The sequence below is a fragment of the Balaenoptera acutorostrata genome, unplaced genomic scaffold, assembly GCF_949987535.1.
Source record: "Balaenoptera acutorostrata unplaced genomic scaffold, mBalAcu1.1 scaffold_941, whole genome shotgun sequence".
Classification (NCBI taxonomy): Eukaryota; Metazoa; Chordata; class Mammalia; order Artiodactyla; family Balaenopteridae; genus Balaenoptera; species Balaenoptera acutorostrata.
Window position 1 is genome coordinate 33,845 of NW_026646600.1, and position 16,922 is coordinate 50,766.

Here is a 16,922-nt window from a genome sequence, read left to right on the forward strand (position 1 = left end):
GAGGCATTTTGATGAGTTGTATTTTCATTTTCATTTTGTTTGATATATTTAAAAATTTCTCAAGATATTCTTTGATCCATGTGTTATTTAGAAGTGTGTTGTTTAATCTCCAAATATTTTAGGATTTTTCCAACTCTTTCTGTTATTGTTTTCTAGTTTAATTCCATTGTGAGCTTATGATTTCTACTCTTTTAAATTTGTTAAGGTTTGCTTTATGGCCCAGAACATGGTTTATCTTGGTTAATGCTCCATGGGAGCTTGAGAAGATTGTGTTGGATGAGGTATTTATAGATGTCAATTAGATCCAATTAGTTGATGATGCTAGTCAGTTCAAATTTATATTTACTATTTTTCTACCTGCTGGATCTGTCTCCAGTTATGATAGTAGGTTCATTTATTTCTCGTTGAGTTCTGTCAGTTTTTGCCTTAAGTATTTTGATGCTCTGTTGTTAGGTGCATACGCATTAAGGATTGTAAGTCTTCTTGGTGAACTGACCTCTTTATCATTTTGTGATACCCCTCTTTATCCCTGATAATTTTCCTTGCTCAGAAGTCTTCTTTGTCTGAAGTTTAATTTAGCTACTTCAGCTTCCTTTGATGATTATTGGGAAGGTTTATTTTTATCCATTCCTTTACTTTTAATCTATCTGTGTCTTTAGATTTAAAGTGGATTTTTTGTAGACAGCATATGTTGGATCTTGTTTTTTCATCCACTCTGACAGTCTCTGTCTTTAAAATATTCACCTTTAAACTGATTATTGATATAGTTGGATTAATATGTACTGTATTTCTAATAGTTTCTATTCATTGCTCTTTGTTTTTCTTTTCATCATTTATTTGTTTCTGTCTTCTCTGGTTTTAAATATGTATTTTATATGATTCCACTTTCTTTCTTCTTTTAGCATATCAGTTACACTTCTTTTTAAAATGATCTTAGTGGTTACCCTAGAGTTTGCAATATACATTTGCAATTAATCTAAGTACCCTTTCAAATAACACTATAACACTTCACAGGTAGTGCATGTACCTTAAAACAGAGACTTCTTAAACCCTCTCTCGTGTTCCTTATTACATTGCTGTATTCATTTTACTTATCCATAAGCTATCCATTAGCTATAATCACTCAACACATTATTGCTATTATTATTTTCAACCAACTATCTATTAGATAAATTAAGAATAAGAGAGAGAATTTTTTTTTATTTTGCCTTCACTTATTCCTTCTTTCTTCAATGCTCTTCCTTTCTTTATGCAGATCTACATTTCTGAACTATATACATTTTTTTTTTTTTTCTGTCTGAAAAACTTCTTTTAGTATTTCTGTAAGATAGGCCTACTGGCAACAAACACTCTCTCTTTTTTTCTTGTCTGATCAAGTTGTCATTTTTCCTTAACTTTTAAAGGATAATTTCACTGGATTCAGAACTCTAGGTTTTGTTTTCTTTTAATACTTTAAATATTTCACTCCACTCTCTTCTCACTTGCATGGTTTATGATAGGAAGTCTACTGTAATTCTAATTTGTGTTCCTCTATAAGCATGTTTTTTCCCCCTCTGGCTTTCTTCAATATTTTCTTTATTGCAATTGGAATATAAGCCTAGTTATAGATTTTGTGGTATTTATCCTGTTTGATCTTTGAGCTTTCTGAACCTGTGGTTTGGTGTCTGTAATTAATTTTGGAAAATTCTCAGCCATTACAACTTAAAATATTTTTTTCTGATCTGTTTGTCTCTTTATGGTATTCCCATTACATATATGCTACATCTTTTGCAATTATCCTAGTTCTTGGATATTTTGATTAATTTTTCTCATTCTTTTTTCTCTTTGCTATTCAGTTTAGAAAGTTTCTATTGACATATACTCAAGATCACTGATTCTTTTCTTGGACATTTTTAGTCTACTGGTGAGCCCATCAAAGGCAATCTTCATATCTACTACAGTGTTTTTGATTTCTAGCATTTCATTTTGATTCTTCTTTAGAATTTCCATCTTTCCTCTTACATTATCCATCTCATCTTCTACAATGTTCACTTTCTCTTTACTAGAGCTAATTAGCATATTAATTATAATTATTTCACATGTTTTGCTTGACAATTCCAAAATCTCTGCCATATCTGAGTCTAGTTCTGATGCTTACTTTGTCTCCTCAGACTCTGTGTTTTGTTTCTCAGTTTTTGTTAAAATTCAAACATGAGGTACTGGAGAAAAAGAAGTGAAGTAAATAGGTCTTTAGTGTGAGTGTTTATACTTACCTGGCTAAGACTAAGGTTATGTTTACTGTTTGCTGTAGCTGTGGTGTCAGAGGCTAAAATTTCCCTTGGTGTCCTTGTTTTTGTCTTCCCTATTGTCCTGCATTTCCCTAGAGAATACTTCTTAAATAGTCTTGCCATTTTTTCAGCTGTAATCCTCTGTTATACAGGAGGAGACCTACTGGTGTGATGGTAAGGCATAGGGGAGGGCAAGTGTTCTATAGTCCTATGATTAATTCTCAGTATTTTAGTGAGCCTGTGTCCCTGGGCTGTTACTTTCACAAGTGCTTCTCAGCTTACACCTCTCCTTTTAGATGAGACAAGAAGTCTAGAGGAGGCTGGAGTTGGGCAAATCCCTTCCTACAGGTCAGTTAGGCTCTAGTAAAACCCTAGTTGGTTAAGCTCTAGTAAAATAGTTTCCCTTGAGGACAGGCAGTTTTTAAGGAGAACAAAGCACTCTGAGCTTATTTAAAAGTTATTACTTTCCCCTCTTTCTGCCAGAAACATGAGAGGCTTTTTCTCTGATTTTCACAGTGAGAACTCAGTGGAGTTCTTTGAAGTAAATCTCAAGAAAGTATGGGTGCCCCCATGAGTTTTTATCTCTCATTCATTAGTCAATGTTTCATCTCCAGCAACTATTCAATTACCTTTTAAGTGTTCCTAAAAGGCTCCAGCAGAAGCTTCTGCCCCTGGTAAGCTGTGATTATCTGTCTCTCCAGTTTCAGGGTGACAGTTTGACCTGTGATCTCAATTCTCTGATACATCTAAGAAAAGTTGTTGATTTTCATTTTGTTCAGCTATTTTTCTTGTGAAAACAAAAGTGATGATCCCAAACTTTTTGTATGTCAGACTGGAAACTAAATTATTGAAACCCACTTTTTAGATATTATAGAGTGGACATATCTATCAGGAAAAAGAGCTGTACTTAATAATCTCTAAAGTCTCTTCCAGGTCATTTTTTTTTCTAATTCCAGCAAATATTGCCTCATAAATTCAATGGGTTCAGAGCCATTGTATTATCTTTGACATTACAGTTTTTGAAGCAATATAGAAATGGGGTACAGGAGGGCCTGGGTGTAAACCATAGGGTGATGCCTTGGTCTCAGCTCACCACCTATGCTGTGCTCTAGAAAAGCTGCTCCATGTGTCTAGATCTCAGCTGCTTTCTCTCTGAAATAAGGCAGTTGACTTAAATTGCAATTAACAGTAAAATTCTGCTACTCTAGAGGATGATTCCTTAAAGGATTCATGGCAAAACTGTGCCTCATTTATTGCTCACAATCTTAATTCTTACACATGAAATACTTCATTGGAATTAAGCAAATAGCTATTTAAATGTCAGCAGTTGATCTGGGTACTCTATCTGGCAGCCTTCCATTTTTTAAATGGAAAGGAGAGGTCTTGCTGGTGCTCTCATTTATTTTAAATATAAGAAATATAGTTCCTGGTGGTTAACAGATATCCTGAAAACTAGACAAATTGACTTCAGCTGAGCAAGATACTTTTTGAATAGCTGATTAACTGAGAGGGGAACAAAAGCTACAGTTATTAAATACTGATATTTAGCACTTAATACTCAAATTGTTGAATTTATCAGTAAATTCAGTCAGAACGTGGGATGTTCAGTCAGCTGGCGATTTATGTTACCATGCTCCAAAAAAGTACGGTTTTTTCCTTCTTCACAGATTTGAATATATTTTCATATTAATTGATTAAACGGTCTTTATTTTGTCACTATGTAGGCACAAAATGATTCTAGTACTTGCCTGTATGCAATAAATTGACATTTGTCCCATACTTTCATGTTTTAATCAATTCAAATATCATTTACTCAATATGTATGGCATGTCAGATACTATTTTAAAACCTGGAAATAAAGAAATAAAAAAAGATAGACCAGCCTTCAAAGAATTCACAGTAGTTTGGGGGACAGTAACAGCCTGGTGAAAGTAAATCTTTGAAAGTTTTACAGTTAGATGAATTGATTTGAGAGTCATCAATCTATAGATGGTAAGTGCAAACAAGAATGTGCATGAGCTCGACCAGAGAATGAAACTTTGAAATCCCCAATAGTTAAAGAGTTTTGGGGAGAGAAAAAAATCCTGAAAAGAAAAATTTAGGCAAGTAACTATAAAACTAAAATTTTATCTTTGGATACCATAAGAAGACCCCAAGACAAGGTTTGAGTGCAAGAAATTTAATTGGTAAACGATCCTAGGACATAGCAATAGATGAGTGAAGAGGTGAGACAGAGAAGAGAATAAAGCCAATAAAGGTTGTTTTTAGTTGTGAGCAACTGAAGCTTAGTTTCACTGCAGAACTCTGACACTCAGTGTAGACATGTGTGGCAGAATTGTCCTGCATGAGGGGTGAATGAGCACAAGTATTTGTATACCAGTTGCTGTTAGTTACTGGCTGGGGGAGGGGCGGTTCTCAAGGGTTAATTTCCTGGCACTGCTGGCCTAACATATGTGCAGTAAGAGTGGATTCTGGTGGTCAGGCAAAAGAGCATCATGTGCTGGTGCTTGTAAGTCTGGGCTGTCATGCTTGGAAATATTAAAGGCTTAAGAGCTAAGGATGGAACATTAACAGTACCTGCTACAGTTTAGTGCCATGAGAAGCAAGGGAAGAGTTTCTGGGAGGACGATGTATTAAACAACGTCACAAAGGCCTGACAAATCAAATAAGTAAAAGAAGAACTGAGAATGAGCCAAGGGGAAAGTACCCTTAGAAATGGAAAAAAGTAGAGATAAATAAATGTAGATAGAAAACGAATAATTGATAGAGTAAGATGAAGGAGGAGATGGAATGGGGTGTGTGTGAATATTTATAACTAAAACTCAAAATGTCCATAAAGACAAATTAAATAAAATTATCATTAAAAATAAAAATACCTTTTCATGACTTAAGTAACATTTATTTTCTTTCCAATGCACCCTTTGCTTATTTTTATGATGGAATTTACACAGACTCCAAATAATTTATTTGCTGCTTATGCAGGGTTGGTATCAGGCACAGAGAGAAGTTAGAGCTCTGTTTGGTTCATCTGAGCTTTAAAACATCAAATTACTTTGTGCCCAGCGATCTTAGGACACATGAATAGAAACTAAACCAGCATCCCAGGGAATATAAATCTGATCACACAGTGTCCATCCCAAACTGAGGTTAGTCATGTCCTTGATGTTTTCTCCTGACATACTGATGAACTGTTGAATTGCAGCCCATTACCAGAATACAGAATGACTTCTTTTGAGCAATTACATTTTTCCTAAACAGGCTCTAGATGGAGATATTCATCTATTGTTCTTATTTTTCTCAACAGTTGAGGTGAACAATATACTCAACAACTAAAAAAAGTAAATTAGAATTATTCCTCATTTTTAAGTCTCTCAGACTCATAGAAATGATTTAGAACATTATTTCAGGCAGATAAGATAGGAAAAATATTTTTGAACTGTTAATCTGGGTAATTTATAAAAGTGGGACACTGCTGCATGTTACCTCTTTCTATAGATGTACATTTTCTAAAGAAAATACAAATCAATTGCCTTTTTATATAAAAGAGATTTAATCAGAATTACAAAGGAGTTAAAATATTTCAATTTAGTTTTTAAAATCTGCATTTTGTAAACAACAATGAGGAAAAGCAAAGTCAATCCACAATAGGAAAAAAAAAAGGCAAAATCTGCAAAAGTTCTTGCATAGATCTTAGCATTTAGGTAAGGCTTATTATTATTATTATTAAATAATCATATGCATGATTTTCCCAGTAAATGGGCTATTTTGCATCCTGAGTACATACGTTTAGGGTAGGAGTGGGAAAGAAAAGGAAAAGTAATATGGGACCTAGAGAGAGACATAGGGCGACGGAAGAAAACAGAACCAACTCCTGACACACGGGGCAAGCATGAGCCTCTCTGAGGTTCTGTTTTCTCTGCTGTTAAACGGGGAAAATTTTTCCTTCTGTTATTTATCTTGTAGACTGACTAAGGTAAGCAAAGAAATTACTGGGGAGGCGGGAGGGGTTGACGTTGCTCAGGATGTGCTCTGGTCGCTTGCTTCTCCTGCTCGTGGCCGCCTGCACCGGCTCTTCTCCTGCTGGTACTCAATGGTGGGGGAGACCACCCGGGTTGCATAAACCGTGATAGGCATCTTGAGACCACTCTGTGGAAGGATTTTCACAAGGCTAACATCACTGAGCTGTACCAGGCCTGACTCCAAAGTTTCTGAACGCTTTGCTTCTCCTTGCAAAGCCGGGTCTCTCATCTTTTCAGTGACGGAAAACTTTTTCTCGTCTTTTCAACCTATGAGAAGAGCTCCAACTCCCCTCACATCTTCCCTTCTTCCCATCAGGGGATATAGAAGGTGGGTTCACAACTCTTCCCACGTGAGACACCTTAGAACTTGTGTTTGACTCTTCCAAGAGAACTCTCCTCTGGGTCTTAGATAGACATCTCAACCTTAGCCAAAGAAAAATAGACAGCTTTTCTAGATTTGCTCTAAAATGAAAGATAACACTCCCAGGAAGATAAGAACACGTACCCTCGGCTAGCCAAAGGCAGGCATATCTCAGAATTGAGCATCTTGAAGTCAGCATTTGGTACTGTGGTACTTTAGGGATGTCAACTGAGCATTGAGGACCTGTCATTTAACCAAGATCAAGCACCAGTACAGGCAAATGCACAATGCCTAGCCCAAATCCCCCCACTATGTCAAGATTTCATAGAATACTCCAAAGTAGTTCTTCAGCAACCGAAGGATAAGTCTTAAGAATATTTCTGTAAGATGTTAATTCTCTGAGAACATCATAAACTTGCTTCTGCCCCATGGCGGGTAGGGTGGGGACATTCTTACCTGGTAAAGTGAGAACACAATAAGAAACAGAAAAGACAATGTAATTTGAGATTAAATAATTCCCTAAGTGACAATCACTTGTCTTTTTATTTTCATTTTTTCCATTTGAGTAGTAGTGAAAGCATATAAAATGCAAGGTGAAGTGTGAAGTTCACTCTTAGAATTCACAAACCATGTGAGGTTTCAGGGTGTTTGATGGGGGTGTCAATTATACTGTGGACTGCCTGACAGTGAAGTGAATTCTATTACAGATTTATCTTTACCTTGTTGCCAAAAAGGGGGTATTGTCAGGTAATGAACCCTCAGTCAAATCATGATTGCAATTAATCTGAACTGAGTTAGCTGATAATCAGTTTAATAATTTTAGACAAATTAAGGTCATATGTTCTGGCCTTTTATTGGGTCTTGGTTGCTTCCTAGACTGGTTTAAGGAAGTCTCATCCAACATGTTATAACTCTACAGACCATTTAAGCAAGCCTTGTGATTTAATATCTTGGTGACTCATAGCTTTGGACAGTTTCATGTGTTACACCAGGTTGTTAGCTGAAAAGACTTTCCAAGGAGTATTTGCCTTGGACAATTCACCAAGGATCAGAATCTGGCCTTCAGTTCTGGGCCTTTGGAAGACAAATTTTATCAGCACCCTTAACACCAGGGATGAATGAACTCAACAATTAGAATCAGGGGACTTATGTAAGTTAAGCAGCTGCTATAATAAATCTACAGAGAAACCCGATAAACAGAAAAGATTGTGACAGTGTTGTAAAAGTTGTTGTATACCAAGAAGCATTACAACAGCCTCTGAATGTAAATAGAGTATCCAGGACACAGCCAGCCTAGCAGTAGAAGCTCAATTCCTAGAAATAAGAAAGTTGTGAATCTAACCCCTTGAAATGTTTTCCTGAACTTGAAAAGCCAGCTGACCTTTCTATCCCTTTGTTACTTAATCTGAAAAAGTGGACGGTGGGTGATGCACCAAAGGTGAAGCTATCTGAGGGCACAAAGCTCTAAAATAATTAGCCTCATGAGACTGCTTTGTTCAAAGAAGGGTCATTTTCCCAAAACTCTAGCTGGTGAGATTGTTCTTATCCTTTTCAAGTTGGCATCTGAATTTCCGAGATAGAAAAAACTTTCTCATTTTTACCTGAGGAAGGCTATGGGGTGAGATAGGATTTTCTTTCTGCCTCACTTAGGTTGATGCTAAGTCAGTACAAGGAGAAGCAGGGTTGAATTGCTTCATTAGAACAGACTGGGCATCTCCACAGGCTAAACATACATGTATAGTTCAAATGCAATGATTTTTTTCCGGAAAACTATTTTACTGAGAGTTGATACATAAAATGCTAATTATAAAACTATTGATCTCAGACAGACAAACACACACACCTGCATATGTATAACATTACTGACCAGGACACTTAGTATCTACTTCTTCTTATCATTGTGAATGGTAAATTGAACATCACCCCATCAGCTAGACCCCATCACACATTCATGACCTATTGTCTCCCTTTGTTGTCCAAAGATCTCTGGGGCACATACTGAGTTTTCTTTCTTCATTTTGAGTGTTATTCACTAATTTCTTTCTTTTTTTTTTTTTTTTTTGACATCTTTATTGGAATAAAATTGCTTTAAAATGGGGTGTTAGTTTCTGCTGTATAACAAAGTGAGTCAGCTACATATATACAAATATCCCCATATCTCCTCCCTCTTGCGTCTCCCTCCCACCCGCCCTACTCCACCCCTCTAGGTGGTCAAAAACACTGAGCTGATCTCCCTGTGCTATGTGGCTTCCTTCCACTAGCTATCTATTTTACATTTGGCAGTGTATATATGTCCATGCCAACCTCTCACTTCGCCCCAACTTACCCTTTCCCTCCCTGTGTCCTCAAGTCAAATCTCTATGTCTGCGTCTTTATACCTATCCTGCCCCTAGGTTCTTCAGAACAATTGTTTTTTTATAGATTCCATATATATGTGTTAGCATACGGTATTTGTTTTTCTCTTTCTGACTTCACTCTGTATGACACAATCTACATCCATCCACCTCACTACAAATAACTCAATTTTGTTTCTTTTTATAGCTGAGTAATATTCCATTGTATATATGTGCCACATCTTCTTTATCCATTCATCTGTCGATGGACACTTAGGTTGCTTCCATGTCCTGGCTATTGTAAATAGAGCTGCAATGAACATTGTGGTACATGACTATTTTGAATTATGGTTTTCTCAAGATATATGCCCAGTAGTGGGATTGCTGGGTCATATGGTACTTCTATTTTTAGCTTTTTAAGGAACCTCCATACTGTTTTCCATAGTGGCTGTATCAATTTACATCCCCACCAACAGGGCAAGAGGGTTTCCTTTTCTCCACACCCTCTCCAGCACTTATTGTTTGTAGATTTTTTTGATGATGGCCATTCTGACCAGTGTGAGGTGATACCTCATGGTAGTTTTGATTTGCATTTCTCTAATGATTAGTGATGTTGAGCATGGTTTGATGTGTTTGTTGGTGATCTGTACATCTTCTTTGGAGAAATGTCCAATTAGGTCTTCTGTCCATTTTTGGATTAGGTTGTTTTATTTTTGATATTGAGATACAAGAGCTGTTGTATATTTTGGAGATTAATCCATTGTCAGTTGCTTCGTTTGCAATACTTTCTCCCATTCTGAGGGTTGTCTTTTCATCTTGTTTATGGTTTCCTTTGTTGTGCAAAAGCTTTTAAGTTTCATTAGGTCCCATTTGCTTATTTTTGTTTTTATTTCCATTTCTCTAGAAAGTGGGTCATAAAGGATCTTGCTGTGATTTATGTCATAGAATGTTCTGCCTATGTTTTCCTCTAAGAGTTTTATAGGGTCTGGCCTTACATTTAGGTCTTTAATCCATTTTGAGTTTATTTTTGTGTATGGTGTTAGGGAGAGTTCTAATTTCATTCTTTTACAGGTAGCTGTCCAGTTTTCCCGGCATCACTTATTGAAGAGGCTATCTTTTCTCCATTGTATATTCTTTCTTCCTTTATCAAAAATAAGGTGATCATATGTGCGTGGGTTTATCTCTGGGCTTTCTATCCTGTTCCATTGATCTATATTTCTGTATTAGTGCCAGTGCCATACTGTCTTGATTACTGTATCTTTGTAGTATAGTCTAAAGTCCAGGAGCCTGATTCCTCCAGTTCTGTTTTTCTTTCTCAAGATTGCTTTGGCTATTCGGGGTCTTTTGTGTTTCAATACAAATTGTGAAATTGTTTGTTCTAGTTCTGTGAAAAATGCCATTGGTAGTCTGATAGGGATTGCATTGAATCTGTAGATTGCTTTGGGTAGTATAGTCATTTTCAGAATGTTGAGTCTTCCAATCCAAGAGCATGGTATAGCTCTCCATCTGTTTGTATCATTTTTAATTTCTTTCATCAGTGTCTTAGAGTTTTCTGGATACATGTTTTTTGTCTCCTTAGGTAGGTTTATTCCTAGGTATTTTATTCTTTTTGATGCAGTGGTAAATGAGGGTGTTTCCTGAATTTCTGTTTCAGATTTTTCATCATTAGGGTATAGGAATGCAAGAGATTTCTGTGCATTAATTTTGTATCCTGCTACTTTACCAAATTCATTGATTAGCTCCAGTAGTTTTCTGGTAGCATCTTTAGGATTCTCTATGTATAGTATCACATCATCCGCAAACAGTGCCAGCTTTACTTCATTTTTTTCTGATTTGGATTCCTTTTATTTGTTTTTCTTCTCTGATTGCTGTGGCTAAAACTTCCAAAACTATGTTGAATAATAGTGGTGAGAGTGGACAACCTTGTCTTGTTCCTGATCTTAGAGGAAATGGTTTCAGTTTTTCACCATTGAGAACGATGTTAGCTGCGGGTTGTCATATATGGCCTTTATTATGTTGAGGTAAGTTCCCTCTATGCCTACTTTGTGGAAGGTTTTTTTCATAAATCGCTGTTGAATTTTGTCTAAAGCTTTCTCTGCATCTATGGAGATGATCAAATGGTTTTTCACCTACATTTTGTTAATATCGTGTATCACATTGACGGATTTGCATATATTGAAGAATCTTTGCATCACTGGGATAAACCCCACTTGATCATGGTGTATGATCCTTTTAATGTGCTGTTGGATTCTGTTTGCTTGTATTTTGTTGAGGATTTTTGCATCTATGTTCATCAGTGATATTGACCTGTAGTTTTCTTTCTTTGTGACATGTTTGTCTTGTTTTGGTATCAGGGTGATGGTGGCCTTGTAGAATGAGTTTGGGAGTGTTCCTCCCTCTGCTGTATTTTGGAAGAGTTTGAGAAGGATAGGTGTTAGCTCTTCACTAAATATTTGATAGAATTCACCTGTGAAGGCATCTGGTCCTGGGCTTTTTTTGTTGGAAGATTTTTAATCACAGTCTCAGTTTCAGTGCTTGTGATTGGTCTGTTTATATTTTCTATTTCTTCCTGGTTCAGTCTCAGAAGGCTGTGCTTTTCTAACAATTTGTCCATTTCTTCCAGGTTGTCTGTTTTATTGGCATATAGTTGCTTGTAGTAAGCTCTCATGATCCTTTATATTTCTTCAGTGTCAGTTGTTACTTCTCCTTTCTCATTTCTAATTCTACTGATTTGAGTCTTCTCCCTTTTTTTCTTAATGAGTCTGGTTAATGGGTTATCAATTTTGTTTATCTTCTCAAACAACCAGCTTTTAGTTTTATTGATCTTTGCTATTCTTTCCTTTGTTTCTTTTTCATTTATTTCTTATCTGATCTTTATGATAACACTCTTTCTGCTGTCTTTGCGGTTTTTCTGTTCCTCTTTCTCTAATTGCTTTAGGTGTAAGTTTAGGTTGTTTACTTGAGATGTTTCTTGTTTCTTGAGGTAGGATTTTATTGCTATAAACTTCCTTCTTACAACTGCTTTTGCTGCATCCCATAGATTTTGGGTTGTCGTGTTTTCATTGTCATTTGTTTCTAGGTAGTTTTTAATTTCCTCTTTGATTTCTTCAGTGATCTCTTGGTTATTTAGCAGTGTATTGCTTAGCCTCCATGTATTTGTATTTTTTACGGAGTTTTTCCTGTAATTGATATCTAGTCTCATAGCATTGTGGTCAGAAAAGATACTTGATACAACTTCAATTTTCTTAAGTTTACCAAGGCTTGATTTGTGATCCAAGATATGATCTATCCTGGAGAATGTTCCATGAGCTCTTGAGAAGAAAGTTTATTCTGTTGTTTTTGGATGGAATGTCTTATAAATATTAATTAAGTCCATCTTGTTTAATATGTCATTTAAAGCTTGTGTTTCCTTATTTATGTTCATTTTGGATGATCTGTCCATTAGTGAAAGTGAGGTGTTAAAGTCCCATACTATTATTGTGTTACTGTCAATCTCCCCTTTTATGGCTGTTAGCATTTGCCTTATGTATTGAGGTGTTCCTATGTTGGGTGCATAAATATTTACAACTGTTATATCTTCTTCTTGGATTGATCCCTTGATCATTCTGTAGTGTCATTCTTTGTCTCTTGTAATAGTCTTTATTTTAAAGTTTATTTTGTCTGATATGAGAATTGCTACTCTAGCTTTCTTTTGATTTCCATTTGCATGGAATATCTTTTTCCATCCCCTCACTTTCAGTCTGTATGTGTCCCTAGGTCTGAAGTGGGTGTGTTTTTTTTTTTTTTTAATTTTTATTTATTTATTTATTTATTCTTTTTTGTATCAGGGCTTAGTTGCGGCATGCAGGATCTTCATGGCAGCATGCGGGCTTCTCTCTAGTTATAGCATGCGGGCTCCTGAGCTCAAGGGCTTAGTTGCCTCGCGGCATGTGAAATCTTAGTTCCCTGACCAGGGATTGAACTCGTGTCCTCTGCATTGGAAGGCAGATTCTTAACCACTGGACCACCAGGGAAGTCCTGAAGTGGGTATCTTGTAGACAGCATATATACAGGCCTTGATTTTTTATCCATTCAGCCAGTCTATGTCTTTTGGTTGGAGCATTTAATCCATTTACATTTAAGGTAGTTATCGATATGTATGTTCCTATTACCATTTTCTTAATTATTTTGGACTTGTTATTGTAGGTCTTTGACTTCTCTTGTGTTTCCTGCCTAGAGAAGTTCCTTTAACATTTGTTGTAATGCTGGTTCAGTGGTGCTGAATTCTCTTAGCTTTTGCTTGTCTGTAAAGGTTTTAATTTCTCTGTCAAATCTGAATGTGATCCTTGCTGGGTAGAGTAATCTTGGTTGTAGGTTTTTCCCTTTCATCACTTTAAATATGTCCTGTCACACCCTTCTGGCTTGCAGAGTTTCTGCTGAAAGATCAGCTATTAACCTTATGGGGATTCCCTTGTATGTTATTTGTTGTTTTTCCCTTGTTGCTTTTAATATTTTTTCTTTGTATTTAATTTTTGATAGTTTGATTAATATGTGTCTTGGCATGTTTCTCCTTGGATTTATGCTGTATGGGACTCTCTGTGCTTCTTGGACTTGAGTAACTACTTCCTTTCCCATATTAAGGAAGTTTTCAACTATAATCTCTTCAAATGTTTTCTCCAGTCCCTTTCTTTTTCTCTTCTTCTTCTGGGACCCCTTATAATTAGAATGTTGGTGCGCTTAATGTTGTCCCGGTGGTCTCTGTGACTGTCCTCAATTCTTTTCATTCTTTTTTCTTTATTCTTCTCTGCAGTAGTTATTTCCACTATTTCATCTTCCAGGTCACTTATCCATTCTTCTGCCTCAGTTATTCTGCTATTGATTCATTCTAGAGAATTTTAAATTTCATTTATTGTTTTGTTCATCAGTGTTTGTTTGCTGTTTAGTTCTTCTAGGTCTTTATTAAACGTTTCTTTTATTTTCTCTATTCTATTTCCAAGATTTTGGATCATATTTACTATCATTACTCTGAATTCTTTTTCAGGTAGACTGCCTATTTCCTCTTCATTTGTTTGGTCTGGTGGGTTTTTACCTTGCTCCTTTATATGCTGTGTGTTTCTCTTTCTTCTCATTTTGCTTTACTTACTGTGTTTAGGGTCTCTTTTTCGCAGGCTGCAAGTTCATAGTTCCCATTGTTTTTCGTTTCTGCCTCTAGTGGGTGAGGTTGGTTCAGTGGCTTGTGTAGGTTCCTGGTGGAGGTGACTTGTGCCTGTGTTCTGGTGGATGAGGCTGGATCTTGTCTTTCTGGTGGGCAGGACCGCATCTAGTGGTGTGTTTTGGGGTGTCTGTGTCCTTATTATGATTTTATGCAGCCTCTCTGCTAATGCGTAGGGCTATGTTCCTTTCTTGCTAGTTGTTTGGCCAAGGTGTCCAGCACTGTTGCTTTCTGATCATTGAGTGGAGCTGGGTCTTAGCGCTTAGATAGAAATCTCTGGGAGAGCTTTCACCATTTTATATTACATGGAACTGGGAAGTGTCTGGTGGACTAATTTCCTGAACTCGGCTCTCTTCCCTCAGGGGCACAGGTCTGACACCTGGCCAGAGCACGAAGACCCTGGCAGCCACATGGCTCAGAAGAAAAGGGAGAAAAAAAGAAAGAAAGAAAAATAAAAGAAAACAAAATAAAAAAGTTATTAAAATAAAAAAATTTAAAAATTATTAAAGATAAAAAAATAAGAAATAATTTAAAAAAGAAAAAAAAAAAAAAAAACCAGACGGCAGAACCCTAGGACAAATGGTAAAAGCAAAGCTATACTGACAAAAATCACACAAAGAAGAATACAATACACACTCACAAAAAGAGAAAAAGGAAAAAACAATATATATATATTAAAAAAAGAAAGAGAGAAACCAAATCAATAAACAAATCTACCAATGATAATAAACTCTAAATACTAGACTAAGATAAACATAAGACCAGAAACAAATTAGATACAGAAAGCAAACCCTATGTCTACAGTTGCTCCCAAAGTCCACCACCTCGATTTTGGGATGATTCATTGTCTATTCAGGTATTCCAAAGATGCTGGGTACATCAAATTGGTTGTGGAGATTTAATTCACTGCTCCTGAGGCTGCTTGGCAAGATTTCCCTTTCTCTTCTTTGTTCGCACAGCTCCTGGGGTTCAGCTTTGGATTTTGTCCTGCCTCTGCATGTAGTCTCCTTAGTGCATCTGTTCCCCACCCAGACAGGACGGGGTTAAAGTAGCAGCTGATTCAGTGACTCAGGCTCACTCAGGCTGCAGGGAGGGAGGGGTACAGAATGCGGGTGAGCCTGTGGCAGCAGCAGCCGGGATGACCTTGCAACAGAATGAGGCATGCCGTGTGTTCTCCCAGGGAAGTTGTCCCTGGATCATGGGACACTTGCAGTGGCAGGCTGCACAGGCTCCTGGGAGGGGAGGTGTGGATAGTGACCTGTGCTTGCACACAGGATTCTTGGTGGCTACAGCAGCAGCCATAGTATTTCTTGCCCGTCTCTGGTGTCCATGCTGACAGCCACAGCTCACGCCTATCTCTAGAGCTCATTTAGGCAGTGGTCTGAATCCCCTCTTCTCGCACACCCCTAAACAATTGTCTCTTGCCTCTTAGGTAGTTCCAGACTTTTTCCCAGACTCCCTTCCAGTTAGCTGTGGCTCACTAGCCCCCTTCAGTCTGTGTTTACGCAGCCAACCCCAGTCTTCTCCCTGGGGTCTGACTTCTGAAGCCTGAACCTCAGCTCCCAGACCCCACCCGCCTTGGTGCGTGAGCAGACACACCTCTCAGGCTGGTGAGTGCTGGTCGGCACCAATCCTCTCTGTGGGAATCTCTTCACTCTGCCCTCTGCACCCCTATTGCTGTGCTCTCCTCTATGTTTCCAAAGCTCCCTCCACCCCCCACCCCCACCCTGTCTCCGTCAGTGGAGGGACTTCCTAGTGTGTGGAAACTTTTCTTCCTTCTCAGCTCCCTCCCAGAGGTACAGGTCCTGTCCCTATTCTTTTGTCTCTGTTTTTTCTTTTTTCTTTTGCTCTACCCAGGTACGTGGGGATTTTCTTGCCTTTTGGGAAGTCTGAGGTCTTTTGCCGGTGTTCAGTAGGTGTTCTGTAGGAGTTATTCCACATGTAGATGAATTTCTGATGTATTTGTGGGGAGGAAGGTGATCTCCACGTCTTACTCCTCTGCCATCTTGAACGTCTCCTACTAATTTCTATGTTTACTTTTTTGTGGTGTTGTTTTCTGTCATTGTTTTGTGTTCTAATGAACATTTTGACTCATAGGATATGCATGTGGTCACACTGGAAGTTTTGCAAAATGCCAAGGCAAATGACATTAAAAGTAGTTATATAAAAATAAATTTAGTTATATATATATATATATATATATATATATATATATATATATATATATATACAATTTTGGTTATACACATATAACAGCTGTTCAAGGCAAGTGCGCATAATCAAGGAACTGTTTTAGGAAGCAGATGATCAAAATCAGCCTTCAAACAGAGGTTGAAGAAAGTCATTTGGATAGAAGGCATCCAATCAGAGGGAGTGACCGATGATGAAATAAACAGAAACCAGAAGAGATAATGGCCAGAGACATGACATGATTTCAAGTGTGTGCTGCCCAGAATGTATTTCCATGGGGCCTGTGCTTTGATCTCATAATGCAGATTCACTTAGCAATTACATTTCTCAGAGAACATTCCAGTCCCACTGCTGCATTACAGTAAACATGGGTTCTGACTCCAATTTCCATATGAGGAGGTGTGGCATTCCCCACCCCCAAGCAACTCTTGGATACTAGCCAGGTACCCTACAATTCAACTCAATTTGACACTATCTACTTGGAGATAACATCAGATTTCACAGGTTAAGGGCTCAGTCCCATTAGACTGACATCCAGACACCATTCACAAACTTAGGTTG